The sequence below is a fragment of the Pinus tabuliformis genome, chromosome 1_2, assembly GCF_031772625.1.
Source record: "Pinus tabuliformis cultivar Carrire ecotype Pingquan chromosome 1_2, CPIR1, whole genome shotgun sequence".
Lineage (NCBI taxonomy): Eukaryota > Viridiplantae > Streptophyta > Pinopsida > Pinales > Pinaceae > Pinus > Pinus tabuliformis.
In genome coordinates, this window is record NC_142298.1 from 1364216306 (window position 1) to 1364226660 (window position 10355).

Here is a 10355-nt window from a genome sequence, read left to right on the forward strand (position 1 = left end):
GCACAAGACATTGAGCAAAAAAATGTTTGAAGCCACATTTAGTTAAAGGAAGCTACATGGTAGCCATATGGGTGTCGAGATGTGTCTAGATATTATTAGAAAATGCTGGACAAGTAGACAATGATGGCCATATCCAAAACTATTACGTGAAAGGATGAAGGAGAGGAAATTTGGATAACCACGTCTTTATAATGTATCTTGAAAGTTGTTTCAAATTATGGGCCACAATCATATAGTGGTATTAGGGGATTATGAAGGGAAATAAAGAGAGAATTTATTTGAGGGTGAGTAAATAAGTATGTATAAGGTTTTCTAGCGTTCTCATTTTAAATTTTGATGGAAATTATTTTATAGTGAGAAAAATAACAATGTCTTATAAGTTTAAATAGGATAGGCAGAAGTCATGGCACAAGCATTTGAACCCACCAATAATGGTTTTGAGTCTTGATTACGATTTTATCATTCAATTAACTTTCATCCATCTTGATGCTTTTAGAGTGGAAATATTGGAGAAATCAATTTTGACAACCCTTTTTACTAACAGGTCTCAGTTTGGTTATTTGAGGTATGAAACCTTATAAAAGTAGTTTGAGAAATTAAACAAAATGTTTTTGGAGTAGAAATTCCCCAATAAAGGGATGCATCATCTAGATCTATTCTAACTATAATTCCCTTTCTAATGATGGAAGAATCAATTCAATTAGAGTTCATGTGAAAAATTTATGCCACTTGGAAGTTGAATTTCTTATTTTGGTCATCATGATTTGATTTGAGATCATGCCATATCAACCCCCATTATTCCTGCAAAATGGGCTACCCATATGATCATTATGAAGAAGAATCTAGAAGAGTTGATATTGTAACTTTAGTTAAGAGTTGTAAGAGTCAAACTTAACCACTATTAGGCAGGAGGTTATGTTATAAGGAGACCACTAGGAGAAAAAGGGGTCTCATTATATTTGAGTGCATTTTGTTCCAAAGATAAACAAAGTAGTTAGGGTGGATAGAGAAAGAAGTCAAATATGGATGGATCCATTTAAGGAAGTACTTTAAAAATATTTCAAATAAAAACAATATGTTATAATGCAGTTAAAACTGGTATTTTTATATATAATATATTCTATAATATTGGATGGTGTAATATATTAATACTGTATTTTTTTAAGGAATGTGATTTTAATTTATTTAATATAATTCTTAGGAACATGACACGAGAGTTGGCATTGAGTCTTGTTGCACCACCAGAAGTCACGTGTTGGAATTTTATCACACTCACCAAAATTTTGATGTCAATTAGCTTATGGCATGTGTTAAAGTGAGAATCTAATCACACTATGATTTCAATTTTACCATTGTAATACTCACCCATGGTTTGATTTCACGTTCCTCAGTTCAGCATACAGGCCTCTCCTTCGTACAGCTCTCATACCATGTCAACACTTTCACATGGAAGACATGAATTGGAAAACAACACAGGAGGAGCTCACAGGTGCGGATCACCAGGAGCTCCTACAAGCAAATGCACTCGCTTAGGCTTCACATTAAACTCCAATAATAAATAGATACATTTTGTCAGGGATAGTAAAAAAAATCTCTAAATAATAGGAACTGAATATCCAAGAAAAGCACAATCACAACTACATAACAATAATCACCTAATCTCCATTAATTCTAACACTCCCCCTTAATGGAGAAAGGGGTTATTAGACACACCTAATGTATCCCTAAACAAATCAAACTTCAGTGTTCCTAGAGGCTTACTGAATATATTAGCCATGTTATCACAAGAATTACAATACTCTACACGAATCTCTTTGGACTGCACCATCTCCCTGACAAAATGAAATTGAGTGTCTATGTGCTTGGTGTTTTTATGAAACACGGGATTGTAAGCCAGTTTGAAGGAACTCTGATTATGACAATTGATAATCATAGCTTTTGTCTGTTCTTCTCTTGCATCTTGGAGAAGTCTACGCAACCAAACAGCCTCACATGCTACTGCACACATAGCTTGATATTCTGCTTCTGCTGAGGATAAGGCAATAGTATGCTGATTCTTGTTGCACCAAGAGATGACCCTGGAACCAATGCTGAAGGCGTAACGTGTAATTGATCTTCTATCATCTAAATTTCCTGCCCAATCAGAGTCTGTATAACCTGTCAAACTAACATCAAATGTATCAGAATACAAAATACCAAAGTCTGATGTTCCTTGCAGATACCTTAATACTCCTTTCACTGCAAGCTAATGGTTGTCATGAGGTTGAGTCATGAACTGACTCAAAACACTAACTGCAAAAGCTAAATCTAGTCTTGTTGTAGTCAAATAAATAAGACTACCAACCAATTGTTTGCACAGTGTTGCATCTCCATATCTCAAATCATCATTCACCTCAAGCTTGCTATTCTACTGTAAAGGCACAAATGCAGCCTTACACTCATCCATTTTGAACCTAGACAATAGACTCTTTGCATACTTACCCTGGGACAAGAAAGTTTGGCTTGAATCTCTCCAAAATTCTAGACCCAAACAATAATGCATTTCTCGAAGGTCCTTCATCTCAAATTTTTGTGATAATTGCTGCTTGATTTCTTCAATGAGATTGTTTGCACTCCCTGTCATGATCAGATCGTCTACATATAAAGAAATCAACACTATCTGGCCCTCATCATTAAACATAGTATACAAATTTGGATAGTTTTTGCTCCGTTTATAACCATGCATGAGGAAAAATGAGTCAATTTTTTCGTACTAGGATCTAGGAGCCTGCTTTAAACCATATAAAGCTTTCTTTAATCTACATACTAAGTGATCTTCTCCCTTCTTAACAAACCCCTCAGGTTGCACTAAATATCTTCTTCTCTTAAGTCACCATTTAAGAAAGCAAATTTAACATCTAATTGATGTATTTTCCAATGATGCTTAGTGGCTAAAGCAATAATCATTCTAATAGTATTTAATTTTGCAACAGGGGCAAATGTTCCCTCAAAATCGATACCTTCTTTCTCAGAATACCCCTTTGCCACCAACCTTGCTTTATGCTTATCAATAGACCCATCTGCTTTAAATTTCAACTTAAATAACCATCTGCAACCTATAGGTTGATTATCATTAGGAAGTTTTACTAGATCCCAAGTATTATTCTTAATGATCGATTCATATTCCTCCTTCATTGCTTACTTCCATTCAGAACTTTTACTAGCTTCATAAAAATTAGAAGGTTCAACAATGTTTAACATACGAGTCATGAGATCACAATCCCTATCTCGAGCTGGTAATTGTTTTGGTCCGCTCGATCTCTTGAGCGGTGGGGGTTCAATTATTCTGTTGCTTTCTTCTCTTTGTGGATTGAATTCGATTCCTTCCACACTATCATGTTGTTGTTGTTCCTGCTTTTGTTCCTGCTGCGAACTGATTCCTATTTCACTATCCTCTTCTGGAAGTAAGGGTACATGCCATTCTTCGTTGTTTTGACCAGGATTTCCATCATCGACCTCTTCATGGAATATCACATCTCTACTAACAAACACCTTGTGAGTAGAAGGGTCAAACAATTTATAAGCCTTATACTCACTGCAGTATCCAATGAAGGTACATTTAATGGCCTTAGAATCTAACTTCTTCGTGTTCTCTTTGGGAATATGAGCAAAAGCTTTACAGCCAAAAATTCTAAGGTGACTTACTGCAGGCTTGAAGCCAAACAAAGCTTCAAAAGGAGTTTTATACTCAAGACTTTTAGTAGGACTCCTATTCTTTAAATGTACTGCAATATTAATAGCTTCTACCCAAAAACCATTGGTTAGATTCTTACCTTTTAACATACTACGAGCACACTCCACCAGTGTTCTATTTTTTCTCTCAGCTACTCCATTTTGTTGAGGAGTGTAAGGTGTTGTAAATTGCTATTGTATTCCATGCTCGTCGCAGTATCTGATGAAAATCCCTTTCCTGAATTCTCCACCTTGCTCTGATCGAAGAATTATGATGAACTTCTGTGTCTGCTTCTCAATCATGTTTTTGAATTACTTGAAATATTCAAAAGCATGACTTTTCTATTTAAGAAAATATACCCATGTGAACCTTGTACAATCATCAACAAAATATAAAAAATAATACGCCCCTCCTAACGATCTCGTCTGCATCGGGCCACATAAGTCAGTGTGTACAAGTTCGAGCATGTCCCTCTGTTTTCTATCTTTAATGGCAGGAAACTCATCTCTATGCTGCTTGCCGAATGCACATGCTTCAAAATTAATCCGCAACTTCTTTAAAACAAGAAGACCATCTACCATACCTTTATGTTGCAACAGAAGAAGGTCATTGAAATTGATATGCCCAAGTGGCTGATACCACAAATTTTCAGCAGACTTATCTTATGACATCAAGGCTTGCTGTGGCGTACTCTTCACATCCAGTTTGTAGAGTCCTCCTATATGAATACCTGTAGCAATAGGCTAGGCTTCATCTGATCCAACAAATCTTTAATAATACAATACGATTTAAAGAATTCTACCTTGAGATCCTGATTTGTAATCTTTGACAGAGAAATCAGGTTCTTTTTAATACCAGGAACATACCACACATTATATATATTCCGGATCTTTCCATCAGGCAAAGTAACAAGAACATCTCCATGTCCCTTGATCTCATATCCTCGATTATCTCCAAGGTATACTTTTACTCCAGTGTTGGATTCTCTAAAATTTATGAACCATTGCTTTTTACCTGTCATGTGTGAGGAAGCTCCAGAATCAACGAACCAAATATCTGATTCATCCTCCTCAGTAGCTAGAGCAGTCTCAGTGTCAACCATAAACAGTCTGAGCCACAGCCACCACTTTTCCAAACTTAGAACACAATCGTCGCGACTGTTCACCTCCTTTTCGCAACTAGTCACAGGTGCACACCAAAAACCTGCGACGATGTTAGAGGAAAAATTCGCAACCAGTCGCAGGTGTACACCGGAAACTTGCAACGATGTTAGAGGAAAAATTCGTGTCGCAAGTGTACACCAGAAACCTGCGACGATGTTAGAGGAAAAATTCGCGTCACAGGTGTACACCAGAAACCTGCGATGATGTCAGAGGAAAAATTCGCGAAGTCTCGAAGAGAGTTGTCGCGACTATTCTTCAACTCCCTGCGACAACGTCGCAATTACTTTTCAGCTTCTTCTGACGCTTTCGCATTCCTCGACTCAGCGTACATGCCTCTCAACAATTGCACATGGAAGACATGAATTTGCAAACAACACAGGAGGAGCTCACATGTGCGGATGACCAAGAGCTCCTACAAGAAAATGCACCTGCTAAGGCTTCACATTAAACTCTAATAATAAATAGATACATTTTGTTAGGGATACTAAAACAAATCCCTAAATAGAAGGAACTGAATATCCAAGAAAAGCACAATCATAACTACATAACAATAATCACCTAATCTCCATTAATTCTAACATCTCCCAACACAAACTACTTCTTTAACCAAATCTTCTTATAGATAAATTGTAATTCTTATAAAAATTATAATACTAAATAATAATAAATTCATGTATTATAATTTTATTATCAATAAAATAAAAATATATATTTTTTATAAATATAAAAAAAATATAAAGCAGAAAGAATAAATTTTAATCCAACTTATTATGAAAACAATGGATTACAATTACAGTAATAAAAAAACAAAAAATGAAAAAAACCACAAAATATTATAATTTTATTGATGAAACTATAATGGACAAGATTAATATTCACTTATTAATATGGAGAAGATAATTTCTCATCCTTTTTATATAATTCTGTGTTCTTAAGAAAAACAGGATAAAATAGAACTCTCACATATTAATAGGCCTTATTTATTTAAACTAAATGGCATGTTTACATAATACGTCCCAAAGCGATTTGGGAGCTTAGGTTAAAACCATATAAAAACGTAAAACTTATGAAAGCATAGTAGACACTATTACAATATAAAACCTTTTGATCCAATTAAAGGATAGTACACACTGTCATTCCATTGGTGCGCACTGTGGTATGCAATGTGATATTCGATCCTTTAGGTATATGTGCATCGAAAAGTTTATTTTTTTGTAGTATAAAAGTTTAATGTTTTGATTATATATATATATATATATATATATATATATATATATGTAACTAGCATATCTTAGTTATATGTTTATTGGTCTCATTCTTCGTAAGTGACTTGGTCTACAAAAGATGGAAGATGATGTGGTCATATATCAACTATATTTACCAATGTGATTGTATTGCTGAATGGAACCTATTGGGTGGGATGGATTTGTTCACTATAGTTGACTATGATTGAAAATGGTCGATGAGAGTGGTTGATGAGGTTGACCATTGTCAAACATTAATGTGAAAATGTATTTATGTTACATTAATCTCACAATGTTCCATTAAGGTTCACCACTGTTGCATTCATATTATATTAATGATTTTGACTAACCTTGGTTTATTTTGGCTAACCTCGGTTTGCTATCGTTTACCATAGTTCATGAGGTCGACTAAGGTTGGAGATGGTTGACAAGGTTGACTATGTTTTCTTATAGTTAATCATATGTTCTATTTTGGATATGTTGAATATGGTTGACCATGTTGAGTGTCATCACTATGGTTGACTTTGTTGACTATATGATGATGTTTGCTATCATCGACCATGTTGCAAATCCTGATGATTGTGACACTGAGATTTTGTGACCATGTTTTACCATGTTGACAAAGGTTAATCATGTTTGAACATGTTTGACAACAAAGACTATGTTAGTGTATATCAACCCATGGTAAGACCATAGTACAATGTGTGTGCCATATGTAGAATAACATATCACAAAGATGTTTTTTGTTGGAAAGATTGCAATAATGTTTATTGTTCATCACATTGCGACATCATTTGTTATTCTGCACACTGAGATGATGTTTATTATTCATGAGAGTGTGACATTATTTGTCACAATGTGACAATGGTGGTTATTTGTCATATTGGAATGGCATTTATTTTTCATCATATTGTAATAAAATTGTTGTTCATCACATTTCAATGACATTTATTACTCATCACATCTGACATCGTATGGTGTTTGTCCCATTAATATGTCATTCTTTCTTCATCACATTGTAAATACATTAAAATGACTAAAAATTATATTGTGAGAAATATAAAGTCAATCTAATGCTAAGGAATTATTTTAAACATTAAATATTGTATGTTGTAATGTGACAAACAAATCCAATGTTGCAAAGTGATGAACATTTCCCTAAATCACATTATGATCAGCATATGACCACATGACATCTATCATAACCCCCCACCTTTCATTGACACAACATTGTGGTGCAATTTACAAAAACTTGATATAAAAATGTGACAAACATCTCCCAACATTACAATGTGATAGAAATTACCTAATCTCACATTGCGACATATAAAACCCTTTATTGTATGGTATGTGTACAACCCCAACATCACAATGTGACCGACATAGGTCAATGTTGCAATGTGACCAACCTAATATGATATTGCAATATTGCTAACATATCTTGATGTCGCAATGTGATGAACATAATCCTCCTTAAGAATGTGCTCAATATAACCATATATGATAGCATGGTCAGTAATATGAAATATGCTTAAACATAATGAACCATGGCCCATCATAGTCATCATGCTCAACCATGTTCAACAATGGAACAATGTATCCAACGTTGAGCAAGCATGGCTAAACGTGGTGAAACATGGTTATGTATGGACATCAATTGTCAAGCATAACCAATTTTAGACAACATGGTCAACCATGATGAATAAGTTTGCCATGGTAAAACATGGATAATGCATCAACTATGGTGAATCATTGCCAAAATTTGGAATTCATAATTTGCATGGTCATTGTGTTCTAACATCAACCATAGTCAACATGCATATCCATGGTGAATTATGGTCACCATAGGAATCAAGGTTGACCAAAATCAATTATAGGTAAGAACTAATAAACAATAATCAAGCATAGTTAACATAGGCACCATTTATAGACATATTCAACCATGGCAATTATTCTCAACGTGTCCAAAGTCACCGAGGGAGTAGGCATTAATATAATCATTAAAGTTAATATTTTTAACTTGATTAAATTTATTTGGAAAATCCTTTCACTACCGATCATTATGTGTAAATACTTCTTTCTAAAGCCTTCCTACCTCGTGATTATCATTGAATTCAAAACCAAAGGCACTTCTTAAATTCAAGCTGGTGATAAATATTCGTTGTGCATTTATGAATAATCCTTGATAATATAATCATGTTGCATAACAAACACCAAATAGTTATGTATACATTATGAATCCTATATTTTTCTATAAGTTGTATTTGCATACTTTCATAAACTCTCGGTAGAAAGGTTTTTCCACATAGATCAGTGGAAAATGCTAGTCCATAAAAGCATTATATCTTGATTATACCAATAATAATGACATGACTATAGAAAATTATATCTCTGTCATAATAAGTGAAAGTAATCGTTCATGTATTTCAAAATATTTACACTAGGTACAAATGAAAAGGAAAATCCTAATACATAAAGAAGGAAAAACCTGAAAATGTAATGCGAACTAAAATCCTTGTGCATAGAAAGAGGAAAACCATAATCTTCTAAAAATAAAACAAAATCCAAAACCTTAATTTATGCACAAACACTTTATTTCCCAATTTCCTTTTAGATCAATCACAAGAATGATAGAACAATTGATTAAATGAACTCAAGTATGTTATGACTAACACAACCACATTAGTAAATGTGGTTGATATAGGTCGAAGGAATGATTCTCCATCATTTATATGCCAATCAAATTTGATAAATGAGGAAAATCAATATAATTTAACATATTTATTAATATTATTTATATTAAAACGTTAATTTCATTAATAATTGAATATAAATATTAATATTCACATTAATATTTATATTAATATTAAACTTAATGTTTATTATTAACTAATAATAATAATGTTAATGTTAATGAACTGATCCAACACCAAGCATTTCATAAATAATTTTTTAATAAATTACAAGGATAACAACATTTCACAAATGTGTTTTTAAGAAATTAAAGACAGGAGCACACTTAAGAAAATAAAAAACAATTGGAAATTTTCATATTGTCCATTAGATCATGTATTAGACAACTAATATTCACTTGGCTTGCAACTTAAACCATTCATTTTATTGAAAATATAAATTCCTCAAGACCAAATCCAATATATATCATGCTTTCGACGTAACTAGTGACTTTAGTAATTATCAAGATAAAATATTTTATTTCTCTTACTTTAAGTATACTATGTCATCATTGAAGTAAATCAATCATAATAGTTTGGTCTTAAATGTCAAATTCCAATTGTTCAACAATTTAACTCAAAACAACATATCATGGACATTTACTTACAAATAACATAATCAAAATATGTAAGATAACGTTAATTTTGAAAGGACATATAATGATTGAGAAATGGAATATAGATTCATATAATCAGCTTCTCAATGTTGCTACCTCCAAAAGGTATCCATCGCCTATGGTGTAGTCTGTTAGACTGAACAAAGCACAACTGGAATAAATATAAACATACACAGCACAAACAAAAACCTCACAAAAACATAACACAGAGATTTAACATGGTTCACCCAACCAATCTGGGCTACGTCCAAAAGAATAGAGGCATCGGCAATCTTATTATTCAAAGGAGATTACAACAAATCTAATAATTCACACATGCTCTCAGCTCTCCCCTATTTCCTCTACTTTCTCTACACACTCCTACAATCCTTTACGGATTACATTTCTATATAGCTGGAGCATAAAACTGAATGATAAATTCCCTCACAACAAATATAGGATGGATTAACTCCTCCTCAAAAAATACTGGAGCTAATATAGCAACTAATCCTATTGTTGTCACATACATGGGATTTCTGCCCAATTTAATAAAATCGAAAATCTCAACAATCTCCACCTTGACAACAATTAGCCTGATGCCTTGTTCATTTATTATTTTTATCTTTTCTACAAGCCAAGAGAAGCCAAACACCAAGGCAGCTTCTCTAACAAAACTGGTTTAGTGAACATGTCTGCACAGTTTTCCTTCGTATGCACCTTTTCAAGAGAAACACCCCTTTCAATGATAACCTGTCTTACAAAATGGTACTTGATTGGTATATGCTTTGATTTACTATGATAGGCTGGATTCTTAGCCAAGTGAATTTCATTTTGACTATCAAAAAATAACTTGATGTTGTCCTGTAACCTCCCAAACTCACCAATCAAACCTTTCAACCAAACCACTT